The 22634-nt window shown below is 41.1% G+C and overlaps 1 pseudogene; it reads right to left on the bottom strand.

Annotated features, from left to right (window-relative positions):
• The window catches only part of LOC120435304, a 36396-nt pseudogene extending 18957 nt beyond the window's left edge, over positions 1 to 17439 (bottom strand).
• Between the last annotated feature and the right edge of the window lie 5195 nt (positions 17440 to 22634).

The following is a 22634-nucleotide window of genomic DNA, read 5'->3' as shown; positions in this document are numbered from 1 at the left end:
TTACTCCTTACCGTACATAAGTCTAGGATGGTTCATAGAGGAGATCATGCGTTTGCGGTTGTGGCACCGAAAATGTGGAATGACCTACCTCTCCATATTAGAAAGGCCCCAGCTGTTACTCTTTTTAAATCGCATCTTAAAACACATTTTTTTACTTTGGCTTTCGAAACTGTATGAGAGTTACCAATTCTTTTATCCTAATCTTCTTTTAATTTTCTTACCTGTTGTTGTTGTTAATGTCATTGTTTAATTGTTATTTTGTACAGCACTTTGGCCAACTTCCTGTTGTTATTAAATGTGCTTTATAAATAAATGAAATGAAATGATTATGTCGATTAAGGATCATGAGGTGGGGGATGGTTCCCTAATATTTTTGCTGGGAGTTGGCAACCCTATTAGTTAGGTTGTTTAATATTTCTGCTAAGTGCTCTTTAAGATACCAGAATAGGGAGGATGGTGTAGGTTTAAGCTTATTAGATTGATCAGTTTTGCTGAACTATAAAATATTTTGGGTGCAGTGTATATTTTGCACACAAGTATAACAGAATAGCTTTAGTGTTTTGTTTTTTTAAAACTTGAGTATGAACTTATACAAAATGCAGCAAGATATTTATAAAAAACAGTTTTACTGATTACAAAATACACTATCGGATTCATATCGGTATTGGCAGATATCCAAATAAAAAAGTGGTATCGTGCCATCTCTAGTAATAACTACTGAAGCAAATCCAGTATCAAAGCTCAGGAATCAGCAGCTCACACCTTGTTTTCTTTGAACAACTATTTTTAGCTGCTGTGTTTTTGTGTTTCTGCAGACCTCAGACATCCTGCTGCTCTGGAGAACTGAAGCTCTAAAGGGCTCAGCCTTTATCTCCAAGAAACAAAGCTGATCATGGAGACCCAGCAGGTCAGCTGATCTGTGGACAGCACCAGCATCTTTAACTAAGTGTGAGAGGTGAGCAGTTTTTGGAAGCCTTTACTGTCTGATAGTGATGTTTAAACGATGGCTCACAGTAGGGGTGGGCGATATGAACGATATACGATAGAAACGATATAAATTTGGCCAACGATAGAGATCTTAACTATATCGCTCTATCGCGATAGCGCATGTTGATGATGTCATCAAGCTGCGCCTGTTTTGGTCGAAAGCATCGCAGCGGCTACAACCATTATCATCTGCAAATTATGCCGGGCGACAGTCATAGTAAAGAGATGAAGCACTTTTGAAATATGGGGAAAGCCAAACACTGCGCTTCCTCCACTTCCATAACATTGATTCATTAATGTTGAATTCTCTCGCAGCTGCTCTATTCCCATGTTGTTGCAGTATATTAATAACTGACCTTGTATTGTGGATGAATAAACTCAGTTGTTCTCCTGACTGAAGTTTGGCCCGTGTATAGCATCCTGCTATGCGATTGCATTTGTCCATACAGAATCCCTCACGTTAACTTTTATTGAGTGGAAAAAAAAGTTGGCGTTCATCCTCCAGCTTCACTGTGCTAATGTTATGCTAACATAGCTGTGTCGCTAGCAATCACATAGCACAACATTACATACCAGATAGTCCAACTTCAGTAACCCTGCAAACGCCACTGCTGTTTAGTTTTCTGTCTTCATTTATGTTGGAAGTGGTAGCAGAGCTGTACGTTTTAATTAGTTTCAAAAATCTCTCAGTCAGAACATGGTATGTCATGTTTAGGTGGAAACTAGCGAGCTAACTTCCTGTTAACTTCTAACTCCGTTAAATTTAATAAATCCTGTTTTCATGGATGCCTGGATGTTAAACTTAATTGTTACACCTGGTAAAGCAGCAACGCTGATGATTTTATTAAAGATGGAAGAATTTAGACCGTTTTTAACTCTGTGTTCGTTTCACTTTGGGACCTGAAGCGGACGGAGTTCTGGACCCAGATTACTCCGCTAAGCTCCTCACTGTGGCAGCCATAATGCTCTGACATCAAAACATTTTTTAACAAATTTCTGCACGCCAAAATCAGTTCGAGGTCAGTAAGCACAACCAGAATTCATACATAAGGCACACTCGATTTTTGAGAAAATTAAAGGATTTTAAGCCTTATAGTGTGGAAAATACGTTATACAGAAGAAAAGAATATATCACGATATATATCGTTACCGCACGTGCTTCAAATTATATCGCGATATGGGTTTTAGGCCATATCACCCAGGCTTAGCGCACAGCAGGATCATTGGATCATTATTTTGCTTTTCTTTTATTATTATGCTTAGCTTCAACTTCACAGATATTCTCTGAAATGTTTCCCACTGTTGGACAAACTTTCACAGTTTCTTCATAAAGGAGATCTCCTGTGTCCAGCTGTGATAATATGTTAAACACTGAATTATGATTCATATGTGAATGTACTGACTGTTAATCAATGATGAGAATATAATCAGTACATCTAAAGATGTTTGAGTTTGTCTAAAACGATCAATCAGAGTAAAGTAAGAAAATAATAATTTTAGAGACAGGCCTAACTCAGGCCAGCTGACAGCCTGTGTACAAACAGACTTCAGCCATATGAGAGTGAGTGTGAGTGAATGATTGTACTGAATATATTGTGACTGACAAACAGAGTTTAAAGAGAAAAGTGTTTGGATTAAAATGGATTACGCTAAAGTGAACGTGCTAATGAAATCTGAACTGACTGAAATGTGAAGTGAAGATTATTCAGATGTTAAAGAGAGAGAGACTGATAATAAGGTGGGGCTGAAGATCAGTGAATGTCATGTAAACCACAGATTGGCTGACCATATATCAGAGTGACAGTTTCAAGGTTTTCCCTGTGGATTATAACTTTAAGAAGATGTGACATTTATCAAGGAATCCTGCTCTCCGGATTATTTCCATGAACACTGAGCTGGAACACATCTACAGTGCTGGAAGTGCCCATCTCACCACCAACCTCACTGTGTACATTCACTTTTTAACCCTTTGTGAAAAAATAAAGGTGTAAATCTGAGTATTAATCTATGTTAGTACAAACACCTCTAATAGGTTGGTTTAGCTTTTCCAAGTAATATCTTCCCTTGGAGTCTGCGGTCCAGGCTCCTAAAACCATCCTAGTTTAACAAGCACTACACTCAAGAGGAGAGCTGCACTAACATGACTGATAACATTTGACCTGCAAAGGCTACTCATGTTTATTTGTATCAGGACAAGCAGGGAAGACATGGACATCAAGTCTGTCAGGCTGCCCGAGTCCCCTCACCCACATCAGCTCAGAACTCTGCATCATCTACTGAGTCAGACTCAGAGGATCAGGGATCAGAAGTTCTACAAAGAGTAGAACCAGACTTCCTGTATAGAGAGGTCTGTGGGCCTACCGATCCACAGTGTCAGCACAACTTTCACATCACATTCATCTCAGCACAACTAAAACATGTTGACTGACCTCAGAGTTTCAAATCGAAATCGTGGATTCTGCAGAAGAACACACAGCTGCTTCACTCCTGAATCCTGCAGCTTGTTCAGACTCAGGTCCAGTACTCTAGGATATGAGGGGTTGGACTTGAGCGCTGCTGCCAGATAATCACACACTAATTTTCTTCCAGCACTTTCACACAAACATCTACTGTCATTACTTTCACCAAAATCTGTGGAGTCCTTTATTGGAAATTCACACTCCTGACTCTTGGTGGCGCTGTCACTTGGTGTTCGCTCGCTTTGTGGTAGAGTATCACTTCCTGTTCCTGCTCAAACACAGTGGTGTTTCTGAGTAGCTTTTCTGCTTAGCAATTTAATTTAAATCTTTTGATACATCCCTTTTTCATAGTATAATCTTAACGTGCTTCATCTGAATCACCCTTTCTGTGTACTCACTACCTAATTTATAGCCAAAGTATTCACTCACTGTCTCTTTACTGTTTCGCTAGCTTAGCTTAGCTCGTAGCCGACTCGCTAGCACCATGGCTACTTCACCTGTCCCTCCTGCACTTTCCTGCTCATTGTGTCAGATGTTTAGTTACTCCTCGGCCTCCTTTAGCAGTAATGATACCTGTAACAAATGTAGCATATTTGCAGCTCTGGAGGCCAGGATTACTGAATTGGAGACTCGGCCGCACCCTTCATTCACCCGTAGCTAGCCAGGCCCCTGTAGCTGGTGCAGCCGAAGATAGCGTGGGCCCGCTAGCTGTTCCCCAGCAGACCCCAAGCAGCTGGGGAAAGAGGGCGGCTGGGTGACGGTGAGGAGGAAGCATAGTCTTAAACTGAAGCCCCAGGTACACCACCAACCTGTTCATGTGTCTAACAACTGTTTTTCCCCACTCGGCGACACACCCGCCGGGGGTCAAACTCTGGTAATTGGTGATTCTGTTCTCAGACATGTGAAGCTAGAGACACCGGCAACCATAGTCAATTGTCTTCCAGGGGCCAGAGCAGGCGACATTGAAGGAAATTTAAAACTGCTGGCTAAGGGTAAACGTAAATACAGTAAGATCATAATTCACGTCGGCAGTAATGACACCCGTTACGCCAATCGGAGGTCACTAAAATCAATATTGAATCGGTGTGTAACTTTGCCAAAACAATGTCGGACTCTGTAGTTTTCTCTGGTCCCCTCCCAATCAGACCAGGAGTGACATGTTTAGCCGCATGTTCTCCTTAAATTGCTGGCTGTCTGAGTGGTGTCCCAGAAACGATGTGGGCTTCATAGATAATTGGCAAACCTTCTGGAGGAAACCTGGTCTTGTTAGGAGAGACGGCATCCATCCCACTTTGGATGGAGCAGCTCTCATTTCTAGAAATATGGACAAATTTATTAAACCCCCCAAAATATGACTATCCAGAATTGGGACCAGGAAGCAGAGTTGCAGTCTTACACGCCTCTCTGCAGCTTCTCTCCTCCTGCTACCCCCAAAACCCATCTCCATAGAGACTGTGTCAGCTCCCAAAAAGACAAAAAAACAAACCAAAAACCAGCAATAAACAACTTAAACATAAAAAATCACAAAGAAAGAACAATACAGTATCCACATCTGAACCAAAGAGTAAAACAGTGAAATGTGGATTATTAAATATTAGGTCTCTCTCCTCCAAGTCTCTGTTAGTACATGACTTAATAATTGATCAACAAATCGATTTACTCTGCCTTACAGAAACCTGGTTGCAGCAGGATGAGTATGTTAGTTTAAATGAATCAACACCCCGAGTCATTCTAACTACCAGAAATCTCGAAGCACAGGCCGAGGGGCGGTGTGGCAGCAATTTTTCACACCAGCCTATTAATTAACGAAAGACAAAGACAGACTTTTAATTCATTTGAAAGCCTGATGCTTAGCCTCGTCCACCCCAGCTGTAAAACTCAGAAACCAGTCTTACTTGTTATCATCTATCGTCCACCTGGGCCTTACACAGAGTTTCTCTCTGATTTCTCAGACTTTTTATCTGATTTAGTGCTCAGCTCAGATAAAATAATTATTGTGGATGATTTTAACATCCATGTAGATGCTATAAATGACAGCCTCAACATCGCATTTAATCTGTTATTAGACTCAATTGGCTTCTCTCAAAATGTAAAAGAACCCACCCACCACTTTAATCACACTCTAGATCTTGTTTTAACGTATGGCATAGAAACTGAACATTTAACAGTGTTTCCTGAAAACCCTCTGCTGTCTGATCATTTCCTGATAACATTTACATTTACAATAATTGATTACACAGCAGTGGAGAGTAGACTTTATCACAGTAGATGTCTTTCTGAAAGTGCTGTAACTAAGTTTAAGAATATAATCCACCCACTGTTATCATCTTCAATGCCCTGTACCAACATAGAGCAGAGCAGCTATCTGAACGCTACTCCAACAGAGGTCGATTATCTTGTTAATAATTTTACCTCCTCACTACGTGCGACTCTGGATACTGTAGCTCCTGTGAAAACTAAGGCCTCAAATCAGAAGTACCTGACTCCGTGGTATAATTCTCAAACACGTAGCCTAAAGCAGATAACTCGTAAGCTGGAGAGGAAATGGCGTGTCACAGATTTAGAGGATCATCATTTAGCCTGGAGAAATAGTTTGCTGCTTTATAAGAAAGCCCTCCATAAAAGCCAGAACATCTTACTATTCGTCACTGATTGAAGAAAATAAGAACAACCCCAGGTTTCTCTTCAGCACTGTAGCCAGGCTGACAAAAAGTCAGAGCTCTACTGAGCCAACAATCCCTTTAACGTTAACTAGTAATGACTTCATGAACTTCTTCACAAATAAAATTTTTATCATTAGAGAAAAATTACCAATAATCATCCCACAGATGTAACATTATCTACAGCTACTTTTAGTACCATCAATGTTAAGTTAGACTCTTTTTCTCAATTGATCTTTCTGAGTTAACTTCAATAATTAATTCCTCCAAACCATCAACGTGTCTTTTAGACCCCATTCCTACAAAACTGCTCAAAGAGGTCCTGCCATTAATTAATGCTTCAATCTTAAATATGATCAACCTATCTCTAATAATCGGCTATGTACCACAGGCCTTCAAGGTGGCTGTAGTTAAACCTTTACTTAAAAAGCCATCTCTGGACCCAGCTGTCTTAGCTAATTATAGGCCAATCTCCAACCTTCCTTTCATATCAAAAATCCTTGAAAGAGTAGTTGTCAAACAGCTAACTGATCATCTGCAGAGGAATGGCTTATTTGAAGCGTTTCAGTCAGGTTTCAGAGCTCATCACAGCACAGAAACAGCTTTAGTGAAGGTTACAAATGATCTTCTTATGGCCTCTGACAGTGGACTCATCTCTGTGCTTGTCCTGCTAGACCTCAGTGCTGCATTCGATACTGTTGACCATAATATCCTATTAGAGCGATTAGAACATGCTGTAGGTATTACAGGTACTGCACTGCAGTGGTTTGTATCATATCTATCTAATAGACTCCAATTTGTACATGTAAATGGAGAGTCCTCTTCAGACACTAAGGTCAATTATGGTGTTCCACAGGGTTCAGTGATAGGACCAATTCTATTTACATTATACATGCTTCCCCTTGGCAGCATCATTAGAAGACATAGCATAAATTTTCACTGCTATGCAGATGACACGCAGCTCTTTCTATCCATGAAGCCAGGTAACACAGACCAATTAGTTAAACTGCAGGAATGTCTTAAAGACATAAAGACCTGGATGGCCGCTAACTTTCTGCTTCTTAATTCAGATAAAACTGAGGTTATTGTACTCGGCCCTGAAAATCTTAGAAATATGGTATCTAAGCAGATTCTTACTCTGGATGGCATTACCTTGGCCTCCAGTAATGCTGTGAGAAACCTTGGAGTCATTTTTGACCAGGACATGTCCTTCAACGCACATATTAAACAAATATGTAAGACTGCTTTCTTCCATTTGCGCAACATCTCTAAAATTAGAAATATCCTGTCTCAGAGTGATGCTGAAAACTAGTTCATGCATTTATTACTTCCAGGCTGGACTACTGTAATTCTTTATTATCAGGATGTCCTAAAAACTCGCTGAAAAAGCCTTCAGCTGATCCAAAATGCTGCAGCAAGAGTACTGACAGGGACTAGAAAGAGAGAGCATATTTCTCCTGTTTTGGCTTCCCTTCATTGGCTTCCTGTTAAATCCAGAATTGAATTCAAAATCCTGCTCCTCACATACAAGGTCTTAAATAATCAGGCCCCATCTTATCTTAATGACCTTGTAGTACCATATCACCCTATTAGAGCACTTCGCTCTTGCACTGCAGGCCTACTTGTTGTTCCTAGAGTATTTAAAAGTAGAATCGGAGGCAGAGCCTTCAGTTTTCAGGCCCCTCTTCTGTGGAACCAGCTTCCAGTTTGGATTCGGGAGACAGACACTATCTCTACTTTCAAGATTAGGCTTAAAACTTTCCTTTTGCTAAAGCATATAGTTAGGGCTGGACCAGGTGACCCTGAATCCTCCCTTAGTTATGCTGCAATAGACGTGAGGCTGCCGGGATTCCCATGATGCATTGAGTTTTTCCCTTCCAGTCACCTTTCTCACTCACTATGTGTTAATAGACCTCTCTGCATCGAATCATATCTGTTATTAATCTCTGTCTCTCTTCCACAGCATGTCTTTCATCCTGTTTTCCTTCTTTCACCCCAACCGGTCGCAGCAGATGGCCGCCCCTCCCTGAGCCTGGTTCTGCCGGAGGTTTCTTCCTGTTAAAGGGAGTTTTTCCTTCCCACTGTCGCCAAAGTGCTTGCTCATAGGGGTCATATGATTGTTGGGTTTTCTCTGTATTTATTATTGTGCTATCTACTGTACAATATAAAAGCGCCTTGAGGCGACTTTTGTTGTGATTTGGCGCTATATAAATAAAATTGAATTGAATTGAATTGAAAAATGTGATTCAAATGGTCAGACAATAGAGGGTTATGAGGAAATATGATGAAATGTGTATTAGCATGAAGTTATTGAATCATTCTCCTCATAAACCAAACAAAATGATTGACAAACATTGCTAGGTTTGTATTGTTGGATTGTCATTTATGCTTAGAAATTTATAATCATATATGCTTAGAAGTATATAATTGTTTGTAGATTGATAGAGGGTTGATCCTTAGCAGTTTGTAAAGACTCTGTGTGCCTTGCAAAGTGTTCTGGCATGCACGCATACACCCTAAGGTCACGAGAGAGGTCATACCTTCTCTTTCTGATTTATACTATAGGAGGACACCTACTCTGTATCTGTTTAAGCATAAGAGCCCTTTGTTTAAATGAACTGCTGGACTCCCTCGACCCATCCTTCAAATTTGGGGAAAAGGAGAACACATTGGTCGGCTCCATTCGGAGGAGTCTACGAATTTGGACATCCTTTGTCGCATCGCTGTGACATTATTGGCCTACAAATGCGGCCTCAGGAGGATGCAGCCCATGAATTTGGACACCCCCATAACCGTGCTTCAAATATTTTGCATATAAATTATCAAAAAACAATCACACTAATCGCCCCCTCGGACCCCTGTTCTTCCATTAATGTTGACCTTGGCTAACTGGAAAAGTTCAGAACTCCGTTTGCAAAAGATTTAGGAGTGTTTCTCGATAGCTCTTTCTCATTTGAGAAACAAAAAAAAATTCTATTATTAAAACCAGCTTTTTCCAGCTAAAGGCCATTGCAAAAACCAAGACCATGTTGTCATCCACCGACTTTGAGAGAATGATACATGCATTTATCTCTTCTAGGCTTGACTACTGCAATAGTCTTTATTTTGGTATAACCAGGCCCTACTCTAACATCTGCAGAATGCGGCAGCCCGACTTCTGACATGCAATGGCAAATTTGATCATATCTCCCCAATCGTTTAAACTGGTTACCAGTACGTCGTAGAATTGATTTCAAGATTTTGCTGTTTGTCTTTAAATCTCTGAATGGATTAGCTCCATCTTATCTCTCGGACCTTTTAACAAAAATAATCCAAGTACAGCCCTCAGGTCTGCAGATAAGTTGCTTCTGACTTTGCCCAGAACTAGATGGAAAAACAGAGGTGACGGAGGTTATGCGATCACTGCAGCCAAACTCTGGAACAGTCGGCCCTTTCACATAAGGTCTTCACCAACACTCAACATTTTTAAAACCCAGTTGAAAACACATTTGTACTCTCTAGCTTTCAATTATGACTAGTCTTTTATATTAATTACTATGTATGTCTACTATTTTATCTGTACTATGTGCAGCACTCAGTGAATCATTGCAACCATTGCAACCTGTGTTGTTTTTAAATATGCTTAGTGCGTTTTAAATGTGCTGCAGACATTAAGACATATTCTCACAGGATCTAATGTAATTTTAAGAATCAGATTTTAAAAATATGTGCTCTAAAATTACAGATAATTTAATACAAATACAAAAAAACTATGAACCAAAATCTCTCTGCACAGGTAAGCATTATGACTGAAAGAAATTTAAATCATAAGTTTCCTGAACTATGGATATGGAAATTATTAAATACTATTGAATATGCATTGTAATTAATGCCCAGTAGAAACCATACTAGGGCTGGGCGATATGGCCTAAAACCCATATCGCGATATAATTTGAAGCACGTGCGGTAACGATATATATCGCGATATATTCTTTTCTTCTGTATAACGTATTTTCCACACTATAAGGCACACTTAAAATCCTTTAATTTTCTCAAAAATCGAGAGTGTGCCTTATGTATGAATTCTGGTTGTGCTTACTGACCTCGATCCGATTTTGGCGTGCCACAGTGAGGAGCTTAGCGGAGTAATCTGGGTCCAGAACTCCGTCCGCTTCAGGTCCCAAAGTGAAACGAACACAGAGTTAAAAACGGTCTAAATTCTTCCATCTTTAATAAAATCATCAGCGTTGCTGCTTTACCAGGTGTAACAATTAAGTTTAACATCCAGGCATCCATGAAAACAGGATTTATTAAATTTAACGGAGTTACAAGTTAACAGGAAATTAGCTTGCTAGTTTCCATCTAAACATGACATACCATGTTGTGAAAGAGATTTTTGAAACTAAATAAAACGTACAGCTCTGCTACCACTTCCAACATAAATGAAGACAGAAAACTAAACAGCAGTGGCGTTTGCAGGGTTACTGAAGTTGGACTATCTGGTATGTAATGTTGTGCTACGTGATTGCTAGTGACACAGCTATGTTAGCATAACATTAGCACAGTGAAGCTGGAGGATGAACGCTACCTTTTTTTTCCCACTCAATAAAAGTTAACGTGAGGTATTCTGTATGGACAAATGCAATCGCATAACAGGATGCTATACACAGGCCAAACTTCAGTCAGGAGAACAACTGAGATTATTCATCCACAATACGAGGTTAGTCATTAATATACTGCAACAATATGGGAATAGAACAGCTGCGAGAGAATTCAACATTAATGAATCAATGTTATGGAAGTGGAGGAAGCGCAGTGTTTGGCTTTCCCCATATTTCAAAAGTGCTTCATCTCTTTGCTATGACTGTCGCCCGGCATAATTTGCAGATGATAATTGTTGTAGCCGCTGCGATGCTCTCGACCAAAACAGGCGCAGCTTGATGACATCATCAACATGCGCTATCGCGATAGAGCGATATAGTCAAAATCTCTATCGTTGGCCAAATTTATATCGTTTCTATCGTATATCGTTTATATCGCCGATCCCTACACCATACCATGTAATTTGGGCACGGTTTTCTTCCCGTACATGAAACGAGGAAAGTGGCCACCCCACTGAAGTAAACAGAACCAGGAAACTGGGGAAACTTGGCAAGAAACCATATGGATATTACATCAAGGTCATCTGATCAATCTACCACATCTGGAGGAGCTAAGTGTCAGCACTGGGAACCCCACAGTGTTGGTAAGAGAATTACTGGCCATAGACTGAAACTTTACACCAAAAATTCAGATAAAAGTGGCCACAATAAATATCCGAACCAGTCAATGTGGAAAAAGAGCTCAACGTGATCAGTCCACAAACTCCTCAAATTCAATATTTGGATTGTAGCAAAATCTGAATGATGTATTTGTGTACCTGGCACTATGATTCTGAACAAACCTACCATTAATGGGAGACTGACTCTTTTCTACTCTGGGAGTGAGAAATGAGAGGTTGAGAAGTAAGAAATGAGAAGCTGGTTTTATGGTTGAGACTCGGGCTTTGAATATCGTTCTGGCCTTCCAACCCATCTCTGACCGCCTGGCTGTCCTCACTATCAACACCAATTAAACAAAATATGTGACGTGTCTGTGAAGGTTCTCAATCATCCAGGTCATCGTAGTCAAACGAATTTTGCAAAGAAAAGCGTCTGGACTTTTTTAAGTTGCTTGAAGACGTTTCACCTCTCATCCGAGAAGCTTCTTCAGTTCTATGTGACTGTGACTGTAAAAAAATCTTCAGAGCGTAATGAAGAATCTCCTAAGCCAGTGGTTCCCAAACTTTTTTTGCTGGGCCCCCTTTTGTTTTACAAGAAAAATGTTCATCCACACGTAAACGGCGTTTCGAATCACCGAAAACTGAGATTTTTTTAAAACTCCTGTTTTGCGTTTACGTGTGGGCGAGGAATACAGAGTTCGTCACGCCAAGTCAAAGGTATGTGCCTTTTTTCACGTCACACTGTTCGCCACGTTGTTTACATGAGATGAAGTGCAGAATGGCAGATAGAGACAAAATACTGTTAATCTGACCGTCTTCAGGTGGTACACACGCAGTTACTGTCCCTCCATTTAGAAAGGCAGAGGCGTCATGCTGTAATTATTTTACGTGTAGTTGTTTTTTTTCCTGTGTAATAATATTCAACATTGCTATCAATACATTTTTCAAAAAATGGATCCTGACCTGAGAGTTTCCAGTGTACAATGTGGACTCTGCAGTGCAGCAGACAGAAGCTTCACTCCTGAATCCTGAAGGTCATTGTTACTTAGGTCCAGCTCTTTCAGACAAGAGGACTGGGAGTTGAGAACTGAGGAAAGAGCATCACAGCTTTTCTCTGAGAGGTTACAGCCACTCAGTCTGAAAAAAAAATTATTAAAATCAGTTAAATGAAATGTTTTTTTTAAGCCAGCATGCAATACAATTAGTGGTTAACAAAATAGCTTAATTAAAACAAAACTGTCCTCAGAAAACATGAACACAAACTGTAAAACTATGTAGAAACATAATAAAGCCATGAGTACAAATGTACTTACAGAGCTTTGTTGGAGGCTTTGACCACTGGCAGCAGCCTCAGAAGAGCCTCCTCTGAAGCAGAGTATTTCTGCAGGTCAAACACATCCAGATCTTTTTCTGATGACAGTAAGATGAAGACCAGAGCTGACCACTGAGCAGGAGACAGTTTATCTGTGGAGAGACTTCCTGATCTCAGGGACTGTTGGATCTCCTCCACTAGAGAACGATCGTTCAGTTCATTCAGACAGTGGAACAGATTGATGCTTTTCTCTGCAGATAGATTCTCACTGAGCTTCTTCTTGATGTACTGGACTGTTTTCTTATTGGTCTGTGAGCTACTTCCTGTCTGTGTCAGCAGACCTCGTAGGAGAGTCTGATTGGTCTGCAGTGAAAGACCCAGGAGGAAGCGGAGGAACAAGTCCAGGTGTCCATTTGGACTCTGTAAGGCCTTGTTCACAGCACTGTGGTGGAGAGATTGTAGGTTTGGTTTGTTAAATAGTTTAGACCATGTAGAGGTTGTTAGTTGTTCTTCGAGCAGATTGAGTCCAGAGTTGATGAAGGTCAGATGGACATGAAGAGCAGCCAGAAACTCCTGAACACTCAGATGGATGAAGCAGAACACCTTGTCCTGGTACAGTCCTCTCTCCTCTTTAAAGATCTGTGTGAACACTCCTGAGTACACTGAGGCTGCTCTGATATCGATGCCACACTCTGTCAGGTCTGATTCATAGAAGATCAGGTTTCCTTTCTGCAGCTGATCAAAAGCCAGTTTTCCCAGAGACTCCATCATCTTCCTGCTCTCTGGACTCCAGTGTGGATCTGTCTCAGCTCCTCCATCATACTTGACATTCTTCACTTTGGCCTGAACCACCAGGAAGTGGATGTACATCTCAGTCAGGGTCTTGGGCAGCTGTCCTCCTCTCTGGTTTCCAGCAAATCCTCCAGAACTGTAGCAGTGATCCAGCAGAAGACTGGGATGTGGCACATGATGTGGAGGCTTCGTGATGTCTTGATGTGGGAGATGATCCTGCTGGCCTGCTCCTCATCTCTGAATCTCTTCCTGAAGTACTCCTCCTTCTGTGGGTCAGTGAACCCTCTGACCTCTGTCACCATGCCAACACAGTCAGGAGGGATCTGATTGGCTGCTGCAGGTCGTGTGGTTATCCAGAGGCGAGCAGAGGGAAGCAGTTTCCCCCTGATGAGGTTTATCAGCAGCACATCCACTGAGGTGGACTTTCTAGGGTCAGTTAGGATTGTAGTTTTGTGGAAGTCCAGAGGAAGTCGACACTCATCCAGACCATCAAAGATGAACACAACCTGGAAGTCTTCAAAGCTGCAGATTCCTGCTTCTTTGGTTTCAGTAAAGAAGTGATGAACAAGTTCCACCAAGCTGAACTTTTCCTCTTTCAGCACATTCAGCTCTCTGAAAGTGAATGGAAATATGAACTGGATGTCCTGGTTGGCTTTGTCTTCAGCCCAGTCCAGGGTGTATTTCTGTGTTAAGACTGTTTTCCCAATGCCAGCCACTCCCTTTGTCAGCACTGTTCTGATTGGTTCATCTCTTCCAGGTGAGGCTTTAAAGATGTCTTCTTGTCTGATTGTTGTTTCTGGTCTGTCTGGTTTCCTGGATGCTGTTTCAATCTGTCTGACCTCATGTTCATCATTGACCTCTGCAGTCCCTCCCTCTGTGATGTAGAGCTCTGTGTAGATCTGATTCAGAAGGGTTGGGTTTCCAGCTTTAGCGATGCCCTCAAACACACACTGGAACTTCTTGTTTAGTGCAGATTTAAGGTTACGATGACAAACTGCAGCTGGAAGTTCTGAATGAGAAGAAATATGTAGAATATCATTTGAAAGTGGAAACAAACACTTAAATCGAAAAAGAATGAATCTTTAAAACATGTTGCTCCATCTCAAGGGACATCAGTAAATGTCTCATTTATCCAGCAGCTTAAATCTTTAGATAAATCCTCTTACTGTTCTGCAGACGGTCAGCCAGCTCCTCCTGCTTCATTCTCCTCAGGAAGTCCACTGTGATCTTCACAAATGCCTCTCTGCTGCTGCTCCTCTGACTCTCTAAGCATTCTGGGTAATCTGGACTCAGAACCTTCTGGATCTTCTTCAGCTCGTTCTTCACAAAAGTGATGATGTTCTTCTCCAGCAGCTGGAACAGAATACTTTATGAATGAGCCAATCAGACTGAAATCATGGAGCCAAACATCAGATCCATGTTGGACACACTGACAATCCACTGGTCTACAAAGAGCAGCATGAAGATGACTGTGAACAGAATAGATGTAAAGTAGTTGTTGTACATGTACAGACCATAAATATGGAGTCCAGCTGTGTTTGATGCTGCTGGGCAGACTGACCACTGGGAACCTCTGAGCTCTGCTGGTCCACTCTGTGGAGGAACCGTGAAGGATTAGATCAGCATCAGATCCAAAAGTTTCTGCTCAAATAACTTCATCTGAATCAAGTTTGTCAAGTTTTAAACTCTCAGATTGTGAAAATATCAGTAATTTTCAGTCTTTTTTTATGGACTCCCTTTCAGTGTTGATGGAAGATGTTACAGAAGGTCAGAACAAAGTTTAAGATTTCATTAATCTGAAAATAAAAAAGTATATTGTAGAAGCCTCATGGTGTTATATGAGTCAGTGAACACTCTGGATGTTATTTCACTGAAGAGTAAATCCATCCAATCACAGGTGTGTATGCTGAATTACACAACATGGTGGCTCATGACAGACACAATGGTGCACAATGATCAGTTTGCCAACTGAAAACTGATTTTTGTTACAAATTCATTTTCATTTCCTCTCAGCTCACAAACACAGTCAGAAATTAACCAGAATCAACACTGATTATAATGTCTTAATGTTAGAGTGAACTTTTTTCTGGAATTAGAGAATAACTGACATGTTAGTTTTGATAGAAACCATTATGCCAGTTTAACCTGGTAATGGTACAACACTAAAGAATGATGCAGGTGGCTGTGCTGATGCCTGTTCAGAATTTCATCAACATTTAACTGTTTGCTAAATGGTTTTTGTTGTCATTATTATTCTACACACAAACAATGTGCTGCAGCTTCGCACTCTGTGGGCAGCTCTCTGAGCAGCAGTTAACAGACTGTGGAGTATATGGAGGCGGAGCCCAAAGGAAGACTGTCCTAATGTCATTGGTTGGTTTGCTGGACAGTTAACGTTTAACAGAAAGTAAATATCTGCTCAGAATTAATCGTACGAGCACGAGCTGACATTTTCCTCACGGCACCAGCCATGAGCTCGACGGAGCCTCAGTTTACCTGCAGATATCCTGCTCACCTGTCAGCTGTCTAACACCTGCTGCTGATTCAGGAACACGCCCACGTTACCTGGTGATGTCACAGTCTTTAACTGTGAGTGGACGTTAAACATTGGACTTTATTCAATCAGGTTCCCGGGTCAAGTAATGGTCATTGCTTTATTTACAAATCACTTCAGATAAAGTTTCATAACTCTCTCTCTCTGTGAACACATTTCTTTATCACTAACATGATTTACTGACTGTTGATAAAACTATCCAAATGTAAAAGATGGTGCAGTGAAACCTCACCAGAGTCTTATCTCTCAGTGGTTAAACACTGGACTTAATTCACTCAGGTTTTGTTTGTCGGGTCACGTTTACTTCGCTGTTTTATAAATCGGTTTGGCTGAGGTTAAAGTTACGTTTCATGGTTTTACAGACGTTTAATGGTTCACTGGCACATGTGTTAGACTGAACCGTTCGCTTTTCTTTATCTGGTGTGTTTTGGATTTAACAGTGAATTTTGAGATTAAACTGACTTTAAAAATGTTTTTATACAAAGAGGAAAGAGAAGGTGCATTTCCACCGAGAGGAGCAGAGTTCGCAACAGCGTGTTCATCATGCAGACTGCAACCTGGTCAGAAATATTATATCATCTGTTTTTTAATAGTTATCCACTGTATTCTAAGCACCAGCTGTCTGTTAGAATTTTTAGAGTTTACTTAACGAAAAATAAATGAGGTTAACATATAATTTGTGGAATTATTTTGTTATTTTTGTTTCGGTCATGGTATGTTTACCTGTCAAAGGCTTCTTACAAACTATGAAACACATGGTCTTCTGGATGTTAGAAGAAAACTAATACTGCTCATGAATGAGACTAAAGGCAGGAAGTTTACTGAACTGTGAAAGACAGTTGAAGACCAGTTGAACTGTGAAAGTAAGACAAACGTACGCAGAGACACACACAGTGCTTAAACTGTTACACTCACACATCCACACGCACACTCACTCACGTGCACTCACACATACACACAGGTTCGCAGAGAGAAACAACATAGCTGGTTTGGTGATTTTAAGATATAAGCTGAGGCTGTACATGGTGTTGGTCTTTAACAAAAGAGAAACTGTTAGAACTTTACCCCTGTGTCTTTAGATCTTTGACTGATCCAGAGATGCAGTTTGGAGACCAGGAAACAACAATCAGACACCAAACTGACATCAAAGAGTTCATGTTACTAACAGCTCACCTCTCTGCAGCAGACACAGGCTGGGATTTAAAATGAATGAGGAGATCTTTAGACACGTCACTCCTTAAGGACACACAGCTGGGTTCAGGTTCATGTTTGCATTTAGTTCCTCGTTGGTTCCTGTGAATAATGATGGAGCAGTGATGTGAGTGCTGAGCTGTGACATGGAGAAGAGTCATGGACAGTTAGAGATGGTCATCTCACCTCTGAGCTTTGGTCTGGCTCTCATGTTCCCCACACAGAGTGCTTTTAGAGGGAGGGACTCCCTCCTCTCTGTCCTCACACTGATCCATGCTGCTCAATTCAGCTCACACACACTTTCTACCTTCACCTGCAGAGGAAACACAAATCATTCATGTGCACATCAGCTGAGAGCTGCAGAGGTCGTGTCTGATGTGTTGGACTAACATCCATCTGACACACAGCTTTCATCTGCAAGCTGCAGTTCAGCAGAGGCACTAAAACACAGCAGTGATTGTGTCTAAACATAAATGCAGTGAAGCTGCTGTTTGTCTGAGTGTAAGTGGACTGTAAAGATAGTGTTTAAACTCAAAGGCTGCACAGGTTCAAACATGCACGACAGACACAGATAACATATTCAGATAACTTCATTAATTATATTTAACAAACTGAATTATAAGTAACCTGCAGCCTGAGACACAATAAAAGACGAGTGTGGCTCTGCCTATCAGCTGTAACAGTGTCCTACATGAAATCAAACTAATATACTGAGCTGGACGTACCAGGAGCTGAAAAGAGGAAATGTACAAACTAACCATTGCTGTGGAAAAGGACCCACAGCCACTGGTTTATCCTCAGTCACACAAACACAAGGCAAACATTGATTTACACTGCATGAGTCAAAGTCACTGATATGGAGATGCTGAATAATCGCAGCACAAACACTCCATAAATCTGTGCGCTGCTCTCTGTGCTGAAACAACTACAAATACTTCAGGTCAGCAGCAGCAGACACACGGGCGACAACAACAACAGGTAACAACAGAAACATCAGCAAGAATCTTTCCATCAGTCCAAGAATAAAGTGTCCACCTGCCTCCATCTACACACTGTCCTACATGCTGCACCACAAACTCCACCCTGTACTGAGAGCTGAAAGTCTCAGATCATCACTATGCAGTTTATTTTCATCTTATCTTAATATGTGATTAATAAAGAACTTTTCTAGTTAAATGTCAGCTGTTAATTTTAACATAACTGCAGTATGAATAGATTATGTATAACAGAGCAGACAGTTAATCTGACTCTGACACTCAGACAGTTAATCTGAGTTTAACTTCATCCTGATGTTAAACTCTGATTAACTACACAGACTCAGGCTGACGTTAACATTAAAGTTAGAGCTGAGATCATTACTCAGGTCTGATTTGTATCTACTTTGTTCTTATTGGTCAAATACATCTATTCAACTGTTTATACGTAATTATATTATACGACCGTGAGGACAAAATTTATGTTAGTATTTAGAAATATGAAAACTCTAATCGAGAAATAACCTGTTTTAAACCAGTTTTTTGTTGCCGTGACAGCAGATGGTCTGTCTTGGAAATGAGCCTTAAATCTCAATAAGACTTAAAGGATAATAAAGTGACTTCTACTGAAATATAATGTGTAAGTATCAGAGTGATGCACAGACAGATGTTTAATAATGTTGTGTTACAGCAGCTGTGATGAGTCTCCTCTGTGAGCAGCTGCTGTCCTCATAAACCAAACGGTCCTCTTACTGTGACGTTACAGCTCTCTGGGTTTCTACACTGGTTAACCGTCTGCTGGAGGAAACAGTCTGAGTCACATGACTCTCTGTGGTGGAAACATCACTTCCTGTTGGAGCGGAGCCAACTCTTTGTGACGCACTTTTTATTAAAATCAGACGATTACATGTTTAATCTCCGTCTAAACTCCACCTGTGCTAAATAATAATCTATCAAACCAGCTGTGACCTCTGTGAGTCTGTGAGTGTAAAGACTCAGAGCTCAGAGTCTCTCCACTCGAGCTCAGGCCACATTCAGAGAGTCAGTGAGGGGAGAGCAGCGGCTCCTCTCCACCTCCTCCACAGACTGATGGAGGCAGGAAAAACTGCCTTCAGTCATCAGGAAGTAACAACGACTCTGAGTTCAGCTGCTGACCATCAGTTAACTCTGCTGCTGCTCTCATTCAGACTCTGATCACAGACTAACAGGTCATGGCGGACACACTCGGCCTCGTTGATCCAGCTGTGAGTCCGTTACCGTGAACTATGGAGCGGCAGATTTGTGCTGTTTGTGCTGGAACTGACTGCACACAGCTGATGTTAGCCAGGCAAACATTACAGATTGTTAACGTTACCTCAACACGGAGCTTCACACGGAGACGATCAGCATCAGTCAGAGACACAGAGTTCAGGAAGTGAAAGTAAACTTTGAACAGGAAGGAAACAGCCAGAGAGGCGTTTGACAAACTGTGACAGCTGCTGTTAGAGCAGATGTTACCATCATGTTAACAGATCCTGCAGCATCACGTGGCACAAACAGCAATGTGCACATTTACACATGTGGAACAGGAAGGTCATTAATACCTGATCGATTCCCTGTGAACACCTGTCTGAACAGGAGCTGCACTCATGAAGCTCCAAGTAAGACTGAGTTAAAGACAGAAACTTAAAGACCAAATATTCAACTTCCTGATCCAGGATTCAAAGAGGATCAGCAGAGTTAACGTGTTGGAGGATTGGATGTTCCAAACACAGCTGCAGTCAGAGAAACAGATGCTGAGACAGACGAACATCATGTGATGAAGATCAAACTCTATACAGACACAGGAAACACAGGAATCATAGACTGTGATGCTCTCAATGACCACGTTCCTGTTAAACACAGTTAGCAAAAGAAAATGAAAAAGAGAGAAAAATTTAAATAAATTCCTGATTCTTACAAATTTACTTTAATAAGCCCCACGCTCCCGGTACCGGGGGGCAAAAGACATGTGTGGTATCCACAGAAATCTCAGCTAAAGTCTGATAGAAAACATTTCTACAACCACCAAACACACGAAACAAGCAATGATTAAAAGAGTAGTTATGTAAATGCCCAAAAGTCCATAAACAAACAAAACCGAACCAGAAATTCTCCAGACTTCATGTAACCGGCTAAAGGAAGGCTAGTTAGCTTCCAGAGCTATCACCGATTCCAAAAACCAAGTTTCACCACACTCCGACTAAAATTCACTGAAATAGCTGCAAAAGAAGACCACAAAAACACACAGCGGCGCAAATGCGCTAAGACAGAAACTGGCTTACGGTCCCGATTTCCTCCGTTATTTCTGCCGATAGCATCGTGATTATCAGCAGCTACCACGGCTGACTAACTGCATCACAGCCACATTCATCAACAACCGCCATTATCCGGTCTTTAAGTGATGACGTGACGAATCCGACTTCCGGGCCTAAAGTAGTCTGCGTTTAAAATGGCTTTTGTGTTGTTAATATGTTTAATGTTTTGTATTTTCTTATCAAAAAGATCCTAAAAACAGTCAGTGATCACTGTTGACCTCCCTCGGCTTTTATCACCGCTAATCATTTATTTAAGCTCAGTTTTTAAAACCTTATGATGTAACTACAGCACTGCCCATGCAGCTGTATATGAATGACTAACCTCGTATTGTGGATGGATTATCTCAGTTGTTCTCCTGGCTGAAGTTTAATCCTTTTACAGCATCCTGCCATGCGATTACATTTGTTCCTGACCACCGAGAACACTCACGTTAACTTTTATTGAGTGGAAAAAAAGTTAGCTTGTTTATATTATGCTAACATAGCTGTGTCACTAGCGGTCACGTAGCACATCATTATATACCAGCTAGCCAAACTTCAGTAACCCTACAAACGTCACTGCTGTTTAGTTTTCTGTCTTCATTTATGTTGGAAGTGATAGCAGAGCTGTACGTTTGAATTTTTTTCCAAAACCCCGCAGTCAGGACATGCTATATTGTATTTAGATGGAAGTTAGTGAGATAACTTTCTGCTAACTTCTAACTCATGTTAAATGTCATAAATTCCATTTTCATGGATGCCTGGATGTTAAACTCAGTTGTTACACCTGGTAGAGCAGAACGCTGATCATTTTATTAAAGATGAAAGACTTTAGACAGTTTTTCAACTCTCAGTAATGCCACAGTGATCGTTTGATATATGGACCTGCAGCGGAGTTTAGGCCCAGACACGGCCAGTGACGTCAGACTGAACAACCGGATAGAGACTGAAAATGTGACGTCATTCAGGGGTAAAAGCGCAAAGGATTCTGGGAACAAGTGGCAAGCGGTACATGTGCAAGCAGGCTTTCACATGAAAACAGTCACACAGCGATAAAAAGACACACAAAGAATGGCAAGAAGCTGTTGTATTATTAACTGCAATAGCCACATGACAGCCACGAGAAGCCGACGGGTAAAGAGATCGGTTTTTATCGGATTACGTTGTGGAAGAGAAATTGTTTAAGCCTTGTTTCCGAAGTAACAAACAGCTGACAGATGGCCTGGTTTACATGTGTAATGCAATGTCTTAAAGACATAAAGACCTGGATGGCCGCTAACTTTCTGCTTCTTAATTCAGATAAAACTGAGGTTATTGTACTCGGCCCTGAAAATCTTAGAAATATGGTATCTAAGCAGATTCTTACTCTGGATAGCATTACCTTGGCCTCCAGTAACACTGTGAGGAACCTTGAGTCATTTTGACCAGGACATGTCCTTTAACGCACATATTAAACAAATATGTAAGACTGCTTTCTTCCATTTGCGCAACATCTCTAAAATTAGAAATATCCTGTCTCAGAGTGATGCTGAAAAACTAGTTCATGCATTTATTACTTCCAGGCTGGACTACTGTAATTCTTTATTATCAGGATGTCCTAAAACTCACTGAAAAGCCTTCAGCTGATCCAAAATGCTGCAGCAAGAGTACTGACAGGAACTAGAAAGAGAGAGCATATTTCTCCTGTTTTGGCTTCCTTCATTGGCTTCCTGTTAAATCCAGAATTGATTTCAAAATCCTGCTCCTCACATACAAGGTCTTAAATAATCAGGCCGCATCTTATCTTAATGACCTTGTAGTACCATATCACCCTATTAGAGCACTTCGCTCTCGCACTGCAGGCCTACTTGTTGTTCCTAGAGTATTTAAAAGTAGAATGGGAGGCAGAGCCTTCAGTTTTCAGGCCCCTCTTCTGTGGAACCAGCTTCCAGTTTGGATTCGGAGACAGACACTATCTCTACTTTCAAGATTAGGCTTCAAACTTTCCTTTTGCTAAAGCATATAGTTAGGGCTGGACCAGGTGACCCTGAATCCTCCCTTAGTTATGCGGCAATAGACGTAGGCTGCCGGGGATTCCCATGATGCATTGAGTTTTTCCTTTCCAGCCACTCACTATGTGTTAATAGACCTCTCTGCATCGAATCATATCTG

Source organism: Oreochromis aureus, linkage group 3, assembly GCF_013358895.1.
Source record: "Oreochromis aureus strain Israel breed Guangdong linkage group 3, ZZ_aureus, whole genome shotgun sequence".
Lineage (NCBI taxonomy): Eukaryota > Metazoa > Chordata > Actinopteri > Cichliformes > Cichlidae > Oreochromis > Oreochromis aureus.
This window is presented reverse-complemented; position numbering and strand designations above follow the sequence as displayed.